This window comes from Ranitomeya variabilis, chromosome 1 (assembly GCF_051348905.1).
Source record: "Ranitomeya variabilis isolate aRanVar5 chromosome 1, aRanVar5.hap1, whole genome shotgun sequence".
Classification (NCBI taxonomy): domain Eukaryota; kingdom Metazoa; phylum Chordata; class Amphibia; order Anura; family Dendrobatidae; genus Ranitomeya; species Ranitomeya variabilis.
The window spans coordinates 431,754,435-431,773,108 of NC_135232.1; positions in this window are offsets into that span (position 1 = coordinate 431,754,435).

Genomic DNA, 18,674 nt, shown 5'->3' on the forward strand with positions numbered 1-18,674 from the left:
GTACCTGTAACCATGGAAAACCCAGCACAACAACATCATGCAAATTATGCAACACCAAAAAGCGAATATTTTCCTGATGTGCTGGAGCCATGTACATGGTCAACTGTGTCCAGTACTGAGGTTTATTCTTGGCCAATGGCGTAGCATCAATCCCCCTTAAGGGAATAGGGCTCCGCAAAGGCTCCAAGGAAAAACCACAGCGCTTGGCAAATTCTAAGTCCATTAAGTTCAGGGTCAGCGCCAGAATCCACAAATGTCATAACAGAAAAGGACGACAATGAGCAAATCAGGGTAACAGACAAAAGAAATTTAGGCTGTACAGTACTAATGGTAACAGACCTAGGGACCCTCTTAGTACGCTTAGGGCAATCAGAAATAGCATGAGCAGAATCACAATAGTAAAAACACAGGCCATTCTGACGTCTGAATTTCTGCCTTTCTGCTCTAGTCAAAATCCTATCACGTTGCATAGGCTCAGGACTCTGCTCAGAGGACACTGCCATATGGTGCACAACCTTGCGCTCACGCAGGCGCCGATCAATCTGAATGGCCAAAGACATTGACTCATTCAGACCAGCAGGCGTGGGAAACCCCACCATAACATCTTTAAGGGCTTCAGAAAGACCCTTTCTGAAAATTGCTGCCAGGGCATACTCATTCCATTTTGTGAGCACAGACCACTTTCTAAATTTCTGGCAGTATACTTCTGCTGCTTCCTGACCCTGACACAGAGCCAGCAAAGTTTTTTCTGCCTGATCCACAGAATTAGGCTCGTCATACAGCAATCCGAGCGCTTGAAAAAATGCGTCAATATTGAGCAATGCAGGATTTCCTGGCTCAAGGGAGAATGCCCAGTCCTGCGGGTCGCCACGCAGCAAAGAAATAACAATCTTCACCTGCTGAATGGGGTCATCAGAGGAACGGGGTCTCAGAGCAAAAAACAATCTGCAATTATTTTTAAAGTTCAAAAATTTAGATCTATCCCCAGAAAATAAATCAGGAGTAGGAATTCTAGGCTCTAATACCAGAGTCTGGACAACATAATCTTGGATACTCTGTACCCTTGCAGCGAGTTGATCCACGCGCAAGGACAGACCCTGAACCTCCATATCAGCACCAAAATCCTGAACCACCCAGAGATTAAGGGGAAAAAAAAGACAAAACGAGCTACAAAGGAAAAAAAAATGACTCAGAACTTTCTTTTCCCTCTTTTGAGATGCATTTAACACTTTGCAGGCCAGCTGTACTGTTATGACCTGGTGGTTAAGAGGCCACACTGATATGACCTGGTGGCTAAAACGCAACATGGGACGAGCTCTGAGGAGGTGGTATCTCTATTGACCGCAGTCCCTAATCCTGACAACAACACTAGTAATAGCCGTGGGATGTTCCTGACTCTCCCTAGACACCTCTTCACAGCCTAAGAATTAACTACCCCTAAAGAAGGAAATAGAAAGCTATCTTGCCTCAGAGAAAACCCCAAAAGGAAAGATAGCCCCCCACAAATATTGACTGTGAGTGGAGAGGGAAATGACATACACAGAAATGAAATCAGTTTTCAGCAAAGGAGGCCGATACTAAACTTGATAGACAGAGAGAAAAGGATACTGTGCGGTCAGTATTAAAAACTACAAAAATCCACGCAGAGTTTACAAAAATGAACTCCACACCGACTCACGGTGTGGAGGGGCAAATCTGCTACCCCAGAGCTTCCAGCTAGCCTGAATATGACATAGTGACAAGCTGGACAAAATGAGACATATTTGCAAAGCAATAGAGTCCAAAGCAAATGAACAAACAAGAACTAGCAGAAACTTATCTTTTGCTGACAAGGACAGGCCATACAGTCATGACCAAAAGTATTCACACCCCTGCAATTCTGTCAGATAATATTCAGTTTCTTCCTGAAAATGATTGCAAACACAAATTCTCTGGTATTATTATCTTCATTTAATTTGTCTTAAATGAAAAAAACACAAAAATAATTGTTCTAATGCCAAATTGGATATAATTCCACACCAAACATAAAAAAGGGGGTGGACAAAAGTATTGGCACTGTTTGAAAAATCATGTGACGCTTCTCTAATTTGTGTAATTAACAGCACCTGTAACTTACCTGTGGCACCTAACAGGTGTTGGCAATAACTAAATCACACTTGCAGCCAGTTGACATGGATTAAAGTTGACTCAACCTCTGTCCTGTGTCCTTGTGTGTACCACATTGAGCATGGAGAAAAGAAAGAAGACCAAAGAACTGTCTGAGGACTTGAGAAACCAAATTGTGAGGAAGCATGAGCAATCTCAAGGCTACAAGTCCATCTCCAAAGACCTGAATGTTCCTGTGTCTACCGTGTGCAGTGTCATCAAGAAGTTTAAAGCCCATGGCACTGTGGTTAACCTCCCTAGATGTGGACGGAAAATAAAAATTGACAAGAGATTTCAACACAAGATTGTGCGGATGTTGGATAAAGAACCTCGACTAACATCCAAACAAGTTCAAGCTGCCCTGCAGTCCGAGGGTACAACAGTGTCAACCCTTACTATCCGTCGGCATCTGAATGAAAAGGGACTGTATGGTAGGAGACCCAGGAAGACCCCACTTCTTACCCCGAGACATGAAAAAGCCAGGCTGGAGTTTGCCAAAACTTACCTGAAAAAGCCTAAAACATTTTGGAAGAATGTTCTCTGGTCAGATGAGACAATAGTAGAGCTTTTTGGGCAAAGGCATCAACATAGAGTTTACAGGAGAAAAAAAAGAGGCATTCAAAGAAAAGAACACGGTCCCTAAAGTCAAACATGGCGGAGGTTCCCTGATGTTTTGGGGTTGCTTTGCTGCCTCTGGCACTGGACTGCTTGACCGTGTGCATGGCATTATGAAGTCTGAAGACTACCAACAAATTTTGCAGCATAATGTAGGGCTAAGTGTGAGAAAGCTGGGTCTCCCTCAGAGGTCATGGGTCTTCCAGCAGGACAATGACCCAAAACACACTTCAAAAAGCACTAGAAAATGGTTTGAGAGAAAGCACTGGAGACTTCTAAGGTGGCCAGCAATGAGTCCAGACCTGAATCCCATAGAACACCTGTGGAGAGATCTAAAAATGGCAGTTTGGAGAAGGCACCCTTCAAATATCAGGGACCTGGAGCAGTTTGCCAAAGAAGAATGGTCTAAAATTCCAGCAGAGCATTGTAAGAAACTCATTGATGGTTACCGGAAGCGGTTGGTCGCAGTTATTTTGGCTAAAGGTTGTGCAACCAAGTATTAGGCTGAGGGTGCCAATACTTTTGTCTGGCCCATTTTTGGAGTTTTGTGTGAAATGATCAATGTTTTGCTTTTTGCTTCATTCTCTTTTGTGTTTTTTCATTTAAGACAAATTAAATAAAGATAATAATACCAAAGAATTTGTGTTTGCAATCATTTTCAGGAAGAAACTGAGTATTATCTGACAGAATTGCAGGGGTGTGAATACTTTTGGCCATGACTGTATGAGAAATCCAAGGAGAGAACAAAATCCAACCTAAGACAATGACAGCTGGCATGAACTAAAGCCCAGAGCAGGTTTAAATAACAAACCCAGGCAAAGCGATTAGTGAAGGCAGCTGCTAGCTACCTAAAGGAGCAGCAGTTCCACTTGAAACCACCAGAGGGAGCCCAAGGGCAGAACTCACAAAAATACCATTAGCAACCACAGGAGGGAGCTCCAGAACGAAAATCACAACAGTAATGTCCTTGGCTGTGCTGATTGGTCCATGTATCTGTGGTTATTTGAACCTTGCCACTGATGGCGTTGCGAAGTGCACACTTGATTTGGTCCACAATATGGTGGTGGTGGTGATGCTGTCACATCCTCTGTTTGCAGTGAGGCATATGGCCCTGTTGATCGTGAGCTGGAGGAAGAGGCCGAGACCACAGCTGTTATGGTTCTCAATGGCAAGAGAACATAGCCCAGCAAACATAAGAACTAGCTCTTGGAAGGATGGAAACTAAACTGACCATGAACTAAACCTGCCGCACAACTAACAGTAGCCGGGTAGCGTAGCCTGCGTTTTATCCCTAGACGCCCAGCGCCGGCCGGAGGACTAACTAATCCTGGCAGAGGAAAATATAGTCCTGGCTCACCTCTAGAGAAATTTCCCCGAAAGGCAGACAGAGGCCCCCACAAATATTGGCGGTGATTTTAGATGAAATGACAAACGTAGTATGAAAATAGGTTTAGCAAAATTGAGGTCCGCTTACTAGATAGCAGGAAGACAGAAAGGGCACTTTCATGGTCAGCTGAAAACCCTATCAAAATACCATCCTGAAATTACTTTAAGACTCTAGTATTAACTCATAACCTCAGAGTGGCAATTTCAGATCACAAGAGCTTTCCAGACACAGAAACGAAACTACAGCTGTGAACTGGAACAAAATGCAAAAACAAACAAGGACTAAGTCCAACTTAGCTGGGAGTTGTCTAGCAGCAGGAACATGCACAGAAAGGCTTCTGATTACAATGTTGACCGGCATGGAAGTGACAGAGGAGCAAGGCTAAATAGCGACTCCCACATCCTGATGGAAACAGGTGAACAGAGAGGATGATGCACACCAGTTCAATTCCACCAGTGGCCACCGGGGGAGCCCAAAATCCAATTTCACAACAGTACCCCCCCTCAAGGAGGGGGCACCGAACCCTCACCAGAACCACCAGGGCGATCAGGATGAGCCCTATGAAAGGCACGGACCAAATCGGAGGCATGAACATCAGAGGCAGTCACCCAAGAATTATCCTCCTGACCGTATCCCTTCCATTTGACCAGATACTGGAGTTTCCGTCTGGAAACACGGGAGTCCAAGATTTTTTCCACAACGTACTCCAACTCGCCCTCAACCAACACCGGAGCAGGAGGCTCAACGGAAGGCACAACCGGTACCTCATACCTGCGCAATAATGACCGATGAAAAACATTATGAATAGAAAAAGATGCAGGGAGGTCCAAACGGAAGGACACAGGGTTAAGAATCTCCAATATCTTGTACGGGCCGATGAACCGAGGCTTAAACTTGGGAGAAGAAACCCTCATAGGGACAAAACGAGAAGACAACCACACCAAGTCCCCAACACAAAGCCGAGGACCAACCCGACGCCGGCGGTTGGCAAAAAGCTGAGTCTTCTCCTGGGACAACTTCAAATTGTCCACTACCTGCCCCCAAATCTGATGCAACCTCTCCACCACAGCATCCACTCCAGGACAATCCGAAGATTCCACCTGACCAGAAGAAAATCGAGGATGAAACCCCGAATTACAGAAAAAGGGAGACACCAAGGTGGCAGAACTGGCCCGATTATTGAGGGCAAACTCCGCTAAAGGCAAAAAAGCAACCCAATCATCCTGATCTGCAGACACAAAACACCTCAAATATGTCTCCAAGGTCTGATTCGTCCGCTCGGTCTGGCCATTAGTCTGAGGATGGAAAGCAGACGAGAAAGACAAATCTATGCCCATCCTAGCACAGAATGCTCGCCAAAATCTAGACACGAATTGGGTACCTCTGTCAGAAACGATATTCTCCGGAATACCATGCAAACGGACCACATTTTGAAAAAACAGAGGAACCAACTCGGAAGAAGAAGGCAACTTAGGCAGGGGAACCAAATGGACCATCTTAGAGAAACGATCACACACCACCCAGATGACAGACATCTTCTGAGAAACAGGAAGATCCGAAATAAAATCCATCGAGATGTGCGTCCAGGGCCTCTTCGGGATAGGCAAGGGCAACAACAATCCACTAGCCCGAGAACAACAAGGCTTGGCCCGAGCACAAACGTCACAAGACTGCACGAAGCCTCGCACATCTCGAGACAGGGAAGGCCACCAGAAGGACCTTGCCACCAAATCCCTGGTACCAAAGATTCCAGGATGACCTGCCAACGCAGAAGAATGAACCTCAGAAATGACTTTACTGGTCCAATCATCAGGAACAAACAGTCTACCAGGTGGGCAACGATCAGGTCTATCCGCCTGAAACTCCTGCAAGGCCCGCCGCAGGTCTGGAGAAACGGCAGACAATATCACTCCATCCTTAAGGATACCTGTAGGTTCAGAATTACCAGGGGAGTCAGGCTCAAAACTCCTAGAAAGGGCATCCGCCTTAACATTCTTAGAACCCGGCAGGTAGGACACCACAAAATTAAACCGAGAGAAAAACAACGACCAGCGCGCCTGTCTAGGATTCAGGCGTCTGGCGGACTCAAGATAAATTAGATTTTTGTGGTCAGTCAATACCACCACCTGATGTCTAGCCCCCTCAAGCCAATGACGCCACTCCTCAAAAGCCCACTTCATGGCCAAAAGCTCCCGATTCCCAACATCATAATTCCGCTCGGCGGGCGAAAATTTACGCGAGAAAAAAGCACAAGGTCTCATCACGGAGCAATCGGAACTTCTCTGCGACAAAACCGCCCCAGCTCCGATTTCAGAAGCGTCGACCTCAACCTGAAAAGGAAGAGCAACATCAGGCTGACGCAACACAGGGGCGGAAGAAAAGCGGCGCTTAAGCTCCCGAAAGGCCTCCACAGCAGCAGGGGACCAATCAGCAACATCAGCTCCCTTCTTAGTCAAATCAGTCAATGGTTTAACAACATCAGAAAAACCAGCAATAAATCGACGATAAAAGTTAGCAAAGCCCAAAAATTTCTGAAGACTCTTAAGAGAAGAGGGTTGCGTCCAATCACAAATAGCCTGAACCTTGACAGGATCCATCTCGATGGAAGAGGGGGAAAAAATATATCCCAAAAAGGAAATCTTTTGAACCCCAAAAACGCACTTAGAACCCTTCACACACAAGGAATTAGACCGCAAAACCTGAAAAACCCTCCTGACCTGCTGGACATGAGAGTCCCAGTCATCCGAAAAAATCAAAATATCATCCAGATACACAATCATAAATTTATCCAAATAATCACGGAAAATGTCATGCATAAAGGACTGAAAGACTGAAGGGGCATTTGAAAGACCAAAAGGCATCACCAAATACTCAAAGTGGCCCTCGGGCGTATTAAATGCGGTTTTCCACTCATCCCCCTGCTTAATTCGCACCAAATTATACGCCCCACGAAGATCTATCTTAGAGAACCACTTGGCCCCCTTTATGCGAGCAAACAAATCAGTCAGCAGTGGCAACGGATATTGATATTTAACCGTGATTTTATTCAAAAGCCGATAATCAATGCACGGCCTCAAAGAGCCATCTTTCTTAGCCACAAAGAAAAAACCGGCTCCTAAGGGAGATGACGAAGGACGAATATGTCCCTTTTCCAAGGACTCCTTTATATATTCTCGCATAGCAGCATGTTCAGGCACAGACAGATTAAATAAACGACCCTTAGGGTATTTACTACCCGGAATCAAATCTATGGCACAATCGCACTCCCGGTGCGGAGGTAATGAACCAAGCTTAGGTTCTTCAAAAACGTCACGATATTCAGTCAAGAATTCAGGAATCTCAGAGGGAATAGATGATGAAATGGAAACCACAGGTACATCCCCATGCGTCCCCTTACATCCCCAGCTTAACACAGACATAGCTTTCCAGTCAAGGACTGGGTTATGAGATTGCAGCCATGGCAATCCAAGCACCAACACATCATGTAGGTTATACAGCACAAGAAAGCGAATAATCTCCTGGTGATCCGGATTAATCCGCATAGTTACTTGTGTCCAGTATTGTGGTTTATTGCTAGCCAATGGGGTGGAGTCAATCCCCTTCAGGGGTATAGGAGTTTCAAGAGGCTCCAAATCATACCCACAGCGTTTGGCAAAGGACCAATCCATAAGACTCAAAGCGGCGCCAGAGTCGACATAGGCATCCGCGGTAATAGATGATAAAGAACAAATCAGGGTCACAGATAGAATAAACTTAGACTGTAAAGTGCCAATTGAAACAGACTTATCAAGCTTCTTAGTACGCTTAGAGCATGCTGATATAACATGAGTTGAATCACCGCAATAGAAGCACAACCCATTTTTTCGTCTAAAATTCTGCCGTTCACTTCTGGACAGAATTCTATCACATTGCATATTCTCTGGCGTCTTCTCAGTAGACACCGCCAAATGGTGCACAGGTTTGCGCTCCCGCAGACGCCTATCGATCTGGATAGCCATTGTCATGGACTCATTCAGACCCGCAGGCACAGGGAACCCCACCATAACATCCTTAATGGCATCAGAGAGACCCTCTCTGAAATTCGCCGCCAGGGCGCACTCATTCCACTGAGTAAGCACAGCCCATTTACGGAATTTCTGGCAGTATATTTCAGCTTCGTCTTGCCCCTGAGATAGGGACATCAAGGCCTTTTCCGCCTGAAGTTCTAACTGAGGTTCCTCATAAAGCAACCCCAAGGCCAGAAAAAACGCATCCACATTGAGCAACGCAGGATCCCCTGGAGCCAATGCAAAAGCCCAATCCTGAGGGTCGCCCCGGAGCAAAGAAATCACAATCCTGACCTGCTGAGCAGGATCTCCAGCAGAGCGAGATTTCAGGGACAAAAACAACTTGCAATTATTTTTGAAATTTTGAAAGCAAGATCTATTCCCCGAGAAAAATTCAGGCAAAGGAATTCTAGGTTCAGATATAGGAACATGAACAACAAAATCTTGTAAGTTTTGAACTTTCGTGGTGAGATTATTCAAACCTGCAGCTAAACTCTGAATATCCATTTTAAACAGGTGAACACAGAGCCATTCCAGGATTAGAAGGAGAGAGAGAGAGAAAGGCTGCAATATAGGCAGACTTGCAAGAGATTCAATTACAAGCACACTCAGAACTGAGAAAAAAAAAAAAAAAATCTTCAGCAGACTTCTCTTTTCTCTCCTTTCTCTGTCAATTAATTTAACCCTTTTATGGCCGGTCAAACTGTTATGGTTCTCAATGGCAAGAGAACATAGCCCAGCAAACATAAGAACTAGCTCTTGGAAGGATGGAAACTAAACTGACCATGAACTAAACCTGCCGCACAACTAACAGTAGTCGGGTAGCGTAGCCTGCGTTTTATCCCTAGACGCCCAGCGCCGGCCGGAGGACTAACTAATCCTGGCAGAGGAAAATATAGTCCTGGCTCACCTCTAGAGAAATTTCCCCGAAAGGCAGACAGAGGCCTCCACAAATATTGGCGGTGATTTTAGATGAAATGACAAACGTAGTATGAAAATAGGTTTAGCAAAATTGAGGTCCGCTTACTAGATAGCAGGAAGACAGAAAGGGCACTTTCATGGTCAGCTGAAAACCCTATCAAAATACCATCCTGAAAATACTTTAAGACTCTAGTATTAACTCATAACCTCAGAGTGGCAATTTCAGATCACAAGAGCTTTCCAGACACAGAAACGAAACTACAGCTGTGAACTGGAACAAAATGCAAAAACAAACAAGGACTAAGTCCAACTTAGCTGGGAGTTGTCTAGCAGCAGGAACATGCACAGAAAGGCTTCTGATTACAATGTTGACCGGCATGGAAGTGACAGAGGAGCAAGGCTAAATAGCGACTCCCACATCCTGATGGAAACAGGTGAACAGAGAGGATGATGCACACCAGTTCAATTCCACCAGTGGCTCTCATCCTTGTGTATGTAGTTCATGAACTTCCCAACTTGCCGCAAGCTCCCTCTGTTCTGGTGGTAGGTGGGTGTGAATGGCCAGGTCTTTCATGATGTTGAAGTTGTTTCTCATTCTGTTGGTCAGACCTGTTAGGTTACAGAACTCTGGCACCAGCAGGATGGCTCCATCTGTGGCTCCCGGCTACGGCCTACGGGGGATGTTCACGATTAGTGGCTGGATCGTGTCTTTCGCTTATTCATTGTATTGGTTCTTATAGTAGTCCACAAAGCTGATCTCACTTCCATCTGCCTTCTTGAAGGTGGACGCTGTAGTCATGTTCCAGGCAATCTCATCTATACGGTAGGTTTTAGTGTTGGACTTGGTGAGGACGATCTGTCCGATCAGCTTCTTGCAGCAGGCATCCTGGAACCTCTGAGAGCCACATGAGGGGTAGAGGCTGCTCATGATGTCATGCACAGTCTCATTCCTGAGGACTTTATGGCTGACATCAATGCTCAACATGATGCTGGACTCGTACTGGAGGATGGAGGTGGAAAACCCCAGGAAGATGGTAAGTCAGTGGGCTTTGACTTCGGTGGCGTTGCTCAGATTGTAATAGTTGCTTCCTGTCTGTTTCATATCCATTATCTTCAGGAGTTTTTGGGAAATGATGATATAGAAATGGAAGCAGGTGGGCGAGGTCGGTGGAAGCTGGTTGGTCAGGGTGATTGTTATCCGCATGTTCTCTCCATTTCGAGTTTGGCTGAACACCTCGGTGACCTTATTCAGTCTTTTTGATAAAAACAACACGGTTCCATCAAACGCCCGTGCCTTCCCAATGGTTTCTTCATGCTGGTACAGGAGGCCGTACCGCAAACGCTTGGACTCCATGGTGGGGTTGAAGTCAACTTGATACTGGTACAGGGCCTGCTGTTGTCGGGACACCAGCTTGATGTGGTTGGTCACAAGAGCAATCTTGGTTCCAGAGGTGCCAGTTTTCGATATTTGTACATGTTTGATAGTGTTGGGTGTTCACCCTGACGTCATGGAAGTCACACCTTCGGCCACCCCGTTCCCCGTTAGACACTTCTGCAAGTCCAGCTGACACCTGCAGAACCTCGAGCGATCGTCTATCTGCTGTCAGTGGACCTCTCTGGTGCCCTCTTCCAACGAGCAAAGGCTCAGGCACTGGCTGCTGAGATCTGACTGCTGGCCAGGGTCCTTGGGCTGCTGTACCTGTCCAGATGGTCTTTGTGGGGCCTGCTCCTGCACGCGAGCTCAGCCGCGGGCCCAGGATCTTGCTCGTCAGCTCATCTTTTACTTCATACACAAACTACGCACTAGTGTGTATTGTGCCTAGTTTTTAATGAGGCCTTCATCAATGTTTCCTCATTCTCCACCACTAGATCACCATGGTGAACATGGTGTATGCTGCTACAGCCATTCAATTTTTGTGCAAGGGTGTCTATGATACTACCCATAAATAATTTTTTAAAGCTGTAACCCCCATGGGGAAATGTTTGTCAACCCATGCACTTAGTGTATGGGCATTGCAAGTCTAGGAGACCCGCTCCTTAAAATTGGGCCTAGTTTTTAATGAAGCCTTCCTCTACCTCATCATTTTCCACCACTAGATCACCAGGGTTCACATGTTCTGTGCTGCTACAGACAGTCAATTTTTTGGCAAGGCTGTCTGTGATCCCAATTAAATATTTTTTTAAAAATGTATCCCCCATGGGGAAATGTTTGTCAGCCCATACACTTAGTGTATGGGCATTACAAGTCTAGGAGACCCGCTCCTTAAAATTGGGCCTAGTTTTTAATGAAGCCTTCCTCTACCTCATCATTTTCCACCACTAGATCACCAGGGTTCACATGTTCTGTGCTGCTACAGACAGTCAATTTTTTGGCAAGGCTGTCTGTGATCCCAATTAAATATTTTTTTAAAAATGTATCCCCCATGGGGAAATGTTTGTCAGCCCATACACTTAGTGTATGGGCATTACAAGTCTAGGAGACCCGCTCCTTTAAATTGGGCCTAGTTTTTAATGAGGCCTTCCTCCACCTCATCATTTTCCACCGCTAGATCACCAGGGTTCACATGTTCTGTGCTGCTACAGACAGTCAATTTTTTGGCAAGGGTGTCTGTGATCCCAGTTAAATATTTTTAAAAAAATGTATCCTCCATGGGGAAATGTTTGTCAGACCATACACTTAGTGTATGGGCATTACGAGTCAAGGAGACCCGCTCCTTTGTAACGGGAAAGTTTTTTATGAGTCCTTCCTCCATGTTTCTTCCAAGGAGGATTGGGGTGCGTGCTAATTTGGGTCAAGATGGCCCTTGCGTTCAATGCATAAGGAAACAGTGTGGCAGGACCAACTGAAGAATGTGAAGTGGGTTTTCCTGTGGCCATCCTGTGCCTGGGTTCAAAGGCTTATTGATGGCCATATGAATTGATAGCAGGGCAGGCCTTGCAGGTAATACATAAGAAAACAGTATGGCAGGACCAACTGAAGAATGTGAAGTGGGTTTTCCTGTGGCCATCCAGTACCAGTGGTTCAAAGGCTAAGTGGGGTGCATATGACTTGATAGCAGGGCAGGCCTTGCAGGTAGTACATAAGAAAACAGTATGGCAGGACCAACTGAAGAATGTGAAGTGGGTTTTCCTGTGGCCATCCAGTACCTGGGTTCAAAGGCTTATTGGGGTGCATATAACTTGATAGCAGGGCAGGCCTTGTATTCAATCCAACATTGTAGAAAATGGTTCAGATATATGAATAGACAGATTCACATTATCTGAAACAATGGGCCTACCTGGAGGTTCTTCAGGCGACACCTTGGGGAGTATGTAAAAGGGAAGCACCACTGGATGATGATTAGTAAGAAAGAAAATTTCCTTTTTGTTGAGCACATTATAATGAAATGCAGTGGAGAGTAGTATATACAATCTGGTTTTAAAGGTCAGGGTAGGGTCAGAAGGCAGTACCTGGTAACAAGAGACATTGGTCAGCTGACATTTCACCTCTCTGCGATATAGGTCAATAGGCCAGACAACAATATTAGTTCCCTTGTACGCCTCTTGAATGATAAGGTTACTATTGGCCTTCAAATTCCATGTAACATTATGTTTAGTGTTGAGCGATACCTTCCGATACTCAAAGGTATCGGTATCGGATGGGATCAGCCGATATTCCAAAAATATCGGATATCGCCGATACCGATACCCGATACCAATGCAAGTCAATGGGACACAAGTATCGGAAGCTATCCTGGATGGTTCCCAGGGTCTGAAGGAGAGGAAACTCTCCTTCAGGCCCTGGGATCCATATTCATGTAAAAAATAAAGAATAAAAATAAAAAATATGGATATACTCACCCCTCCGAAAACCCTGGCTGTCACCGCTGCAAGCGTCTGCCTCCGTTCCTAAGAATGCAGAGCATGAAGGACCTTCGATGACATCGCGGTCAGGTGACCGGTCACATGAGCGGTCACGGACCAATCACAAGACCGCGACGTCATCGAAGGTCCTTTACCCTCTGCATTCTCAGGAACGGAGGCAGACGCTTGCAGCGGTGACAGCCAGGGTTCTCGGAGGGGTGAGTATATCCATATTTTTTATTTTTATTCTTTATTTTTTACATGAATATGGATCCCAGGGCCTGAAGGAGAGTTTCCTCTCCTTCAGACCCTGGGAACCATACGCACCGCACACGCCGAAGATGACTGGGAACACTTCCGATTCCGATTTCCGATATCGCAAAAATATCGGAACTCGGTATCGGAATTCTGATACAGCAAATATCGGCCGATACCCGATATTTGCAGTATCAGAATGCTCAACACTAATTATGTTCATCCCTGCTCAAATTGTTATGTCTATTGGCATCAGGTTTCAGATTCTGGATGTCTCTGCAAGCAGTATCAAAAACATTTGTGCCACTGGAAAAAGTGAAAAGGAGGGAATAGCCTGTGAAAGTAGTCTACCTGTAAATCTCTTCCTCACATCAAGATTTTCATTTTCTTGGAGTAATTCAATCGGATCTCTCATAAATGAGTAAATTATCAATCAATGTTGGCTGATGATACAGGTGTTTGAAGGTCAGCTGTGTACAAAAGAGATTTAGGTCCTTAGTAAATATACATTTATCTAGAGTGCCCAATGGTGAAAAAGAGAGACCTCTAGCCAATAGGTGTCAGATAAAAAGTAAGATTGTTAGATTAAAATTTGTAGGTTCCTTGAGCTTAAATGACAGGTATCATCTGGAGTTGATGTTATCTTTTCTTGTAAGTTGGGGATCAGATCCTGAAACCTCTGCTTCTCTTTTTTTAGACTAGGTGATTTTGAGTCTACCCCTCCTGTGGCACCTTCTTAATTGCTTGGTTCTGAAGATAAAAAATCACTACATGAAAGTTCATATGAGACAGGTGTGTCATTGGTAGCTTTGTTTTCCATTCCGACGGATCTATTGTTGTCTCGATGAGTCCACTTGAAAGCCCGTCTGTTCAAAATACGTTTTGTTATGAAGAATTACCCCCCCCCCCCAAATAATGTCCTCTGTTTTGAGACATTGTTGAAAGGGAGTGACTAAACTTTTCAAATCAAATTAATTTAGTTTCTTTTCTCTCACTTTGAGATCTTCTATAATTTTGACAAGAATTGAGCGATTGTGCTCAATAAACATATCCATAATAATGGATGAACATTTGAGGAGACCTGTCTCCCAAACTTGTAAAAAGCATGACTCAACCTCCCATGCTGGATATATGTGTACCCTTAATCCAGATTTCTTTCATTCCTCTAAGCTCTTAACATTCCACCACAACTTAGTAAGTGATTTTTGTAGATTAATTAGATCTCTGGCAGCACTTGATAGTAGTGATGCTGAGAAATGTACTATTTTGAAAGTATTCATTCACAAACATGAAACAGCTGCCAAAATAAGGCTATTTTTTAAATGTCTGTGGACAATCTATTGCTTCTTCACTTACAAAACATTGAGCTATAGTCTGTTCTTGCTCCCTTAAAAAAGGGATCAATTTTGGATGACTTGATAAAAAGTCTTTGTAATTGCCTAAACATTTTGAGACTTGTAAACAAGCTGCTGATCTCCCGAAAAAAGGATCATTTTCACTCTTGGGTGATAAGTCATTACTTCTTCACTTTAAAACTACACACCCATTTTTGATTGCTAAATAAATGGATACTTTTTGTACATCTTGTGAAAAGCTATTGATTTAATTAGAAAATAGTAGAAGCTAATGATCCTCCTCAATCAGGCATCATTTTTTTACCACACAGTATAAAAAAAGTCACAGCTTCTTCTGATTGCACTGTCTGTGCATCAAGGCAGGCATTTATACCCAAAAAAAGGATATTTTTGGGACCTTTTTACAGTTCAAGTGTATCATCCAGTCACTTCTCACAAACAAGCCGTCAGACATGAAAGTCAAGAATCCGGGGTCAGATACCAGGAGAGCACGTTTAAAGGGTTAAGCAAAAGAACGGTCAAAAAGCAAAGACCGAGGTCAGGCAGCAAATATCCAAATAGCTGAACACAGAGCACAATGCACACACACTACTGAGCATAGCAACAACTGACCATAGTCTGACCATTGTCAGCCAGCTAAATATCCAGGTAATCACCCAGAGCAGGTGACACTTGGATTAAACCCAGAAAGCCTGGCCAGATTAGGCAGCTTGGTTGTTGCTCAAATATTGACAGCCCAGTATGCTCCTACCTCTGATTGGACTGGGCTGTCATTCACAATACTGACAGCCCAGCACACCCCTGATTCTATAGGGTAGCTGAGTGTCCCTAAGACACCTTGAGTGTTATTAAGTAGCTTGAAAATTTTGTCATGGCAGACTGTTGATAAATAGGTTATTGGTTACCACCAGTCCATTTTCCCTAGCCAGACAAGTTGAAGCCTAATAAGGTTGTATTTGCATTAAAGAGCTCAAAAGTGGTTCAATACAGTCCTAGGAGACCTTGTAGTGCTATATACATATTTTATAGACAATTATAGACTTTGAGAATTGTGATTCAAGGTTATTTTATTCACCTTGCATCAATTTTTTTTTAGGGGGATATTTATTAAAGCGTGCAAATTAAAATTTCAAACGATCCACCCAACTCTACCCACATGCTACCAAACACTGAATTGCAAAATAAAGTTGCAAATCATGCTAAAACTGAATGCAGTTTTGAGTCACAGTTCTTGGCCATGCAGCACACTACTGGCTACAACTAAATCCTTTACAAGCACCCTTAAATTGATGTCCATCAAGATATGCCTATGTGGCTTATCTGAATCTGAGTCGGTCATGGAGAAATCCATTCACATGCTGCAGACAAAACCTGAAATGAATGTAATGGAATGAATGAAATTGATTTTCAATTGAAAAAAAATCTGCAACAAATGTGCAGCTTCTGATGCCATCCTTAGGTGTCACACGTAGTATTTTTAACCAGGCAATTAAAGCTGTAGCTCTTTTACTACAAATTGAGATACAGTTTCAGCTGCAGAAGTACACGGAAGGGCACCACTGCGAATACAAGCATCCTTCCAATCCCCATATGATTGGGCAATTTTAATTAAGAAGCTTTATGCATTCTCTGCTATTGATATAGTATAATACAGTGTGGTATGAATGCATTAGCAGAGTCCTATGGCTCCTTTGATAAACAGTGTGCATGACATATTTGCATACGAGTGTGTGCTTTGTATTCTGTGCAATAATGGATATAGATTGTTCTATTAACTATGCCATGTTCAGTTTTTTTTTTTACTCAGCCTTATCCATTCTTTGTAATTAGAAGAAAAAGTACTCAGCTGGGTCTTAACAACAGCTGCGATATATATTAGTTTTGTTCTGCCTCTGGCAGGACCGCTATCTTGTCATCCCTGTGCTTGTGTGTATTCTGTTGACAATTCTGCTTATACTGTAGCAGTTCTGTGATGTTATTAGACGTTTTCCTACAGGGGAGACACATGTCATGTTTTCCATGTGTGTTTAAGATGTTGCCACACCAACTGAAATTCTTTGCAGAAAAAACTGCAGAATTCATTATATTCCCTGCTCATTTTACGAATCACTTATTTTTTTCGGCGACTTAGTCTGGCGTGGGCTTGCTTATGTATATTTCAGAATTTCAATTATACTTTTCTGCGTGGCATTTAAACTTTATGCTGCAGGTGATTATGATTACAGCAATATCATATTTATACACTTTTAATATCCTATTTTTATGCCCTCCCCCCAATTTTTTTTAACCCCTTTCTGCCATTGGTCGTACTATTCCATCCATGTGGGGTGGGCCCTAATTCCCAAGGACGGAATAGTACGTCCAGCGCGATCGGCCACGCTCACAGGGGGAGTGCAGCCGATCGCGGCCGGGTGTCAGCTGCCTATCGCAGCTGACATCCGGCAATATGTGCTAAGAGCGGTCATGGACCGCCCCCAGCACAGTAACCCCCGGCACACCGCGATCAAACATGATCGCGGTGTGCCGGCGGTACAGGGAAGCATCGCGCAGGGAGGGGGCTCCCTGCGTGCTTCCCTGAGACCCCCGGAGCAACGCGATGTGATCACGTTGCTGCGAGGGTCTCTTACCTCCTCCTCGCTGCAGGTGCCCGGATCCAAGATGGCCGCGGCATCCGGGTCCTGCAGGGAGGGAGGTGGCTTACCAAGTGCCTGCTCAGAGCAAGCGCTTGGTAAGCCTGCAGCACTGTGAGTCAGATCGGTGATCTGGCAGAGTGCTGTGCAAACTGTCAGATCAGCGATCTGTGATGTCCCCCCCTGAGACAAAGTAAAAAAGTTAAAAAAAAAAAATTTCCACATGTGTAAAAAAAAATAAAAATTCCTAAATAAAGAAAAAAAAAATATTATTCCCATAAATACATTTCTTTATCTAAATAAAAAAAATCAAACAATAAAAGTACACATATTTAGTATCGCCGCGTCCATAACGACTCCACCTATAAAACTATATCACTAGATAACCCCTTCAGTGAACACCGTAAAAAAAAAAAAAAAAAAAAAAACAAGGCAAAAAACAACGCTTTATTCTCATTCCGCCAAACAAAAAGTGGAATAACACGCGATCAAAAAGACGGATAAAAATACCCATGGTACCGCTGAAAACGACATCTTGTCCCGCAAAAAACGAGCCGCCATACAGCATCATCAGCGAAAAAATAAAAAAGTTATAGTCCTCAGAATAAATTATAATTATTTTTTCTATAAAATAGTTTTTATCGTATAAAAGCTCCAAAACATAAAAAAAATATAAATGAGGTATCGCTGAAATCGTACTGACCCGAAGAATAAAACTGCTTTAGAAATTTTACCAAACAAGGAACGGTATAAACGCCTCCCCCAAAAGAAATTCGTGAATAGCTGGTTTTTGGTCATTCTGCCTCACAAAAATCGGAATAAAAAGTGATCAAAAAATCTCCCATGCCCGAACATGTTACCAATAAAAACGTCAACTCGTCCCGCAAAAAACAAGATCTCACATGACTCTGTGGACTCAAATATGGAAAAATTATAGCTCTCAAAATGTGGTAACGCAAAAAATATTTTTTGCAATAAAAAGCGTCTTTCAGTGTGTGACGGCTGCCAATCATAAAAATCCGCTAAAAAACCCACTATAAAAGTAAATCAAACCCCCCTTCATCACCCCCTTAGTTAGGGAAAAATAAAAAAATTTAAAAAATGTTTTTATTTCCATTTTCCCATTAGGGTTAGGGCTAGGGTTAGGGTTAGGGTTAGGGCTAGGGTTAGGGCTAGGGTTAGTGTTAGGGCTAGGGTTAGGGTTAGGGCTAGGGTTAGGGTTAGGGTTAGGGCTAGGGTTGGGGTTGGGGCTAGAGTTAAGGCTACAGTTAGGGATGGGGCTAAAGTTAGGGTTAGGTTTGGGGCTAAAGTTAGGGTTAGGGTTTGGATTACATTTACGGTTGGGAATAGGGTTGGGATTAGGGTTAGGGGTGTGTCAGGGTTAGGGGTGTGGTTAGGGTTACCATTGGGATTAGGGCTAGGGGTGTGTTTGGATTAGGGTTTCAGTTATAATTGGGGGTTTCCACTGTTTAGGCAC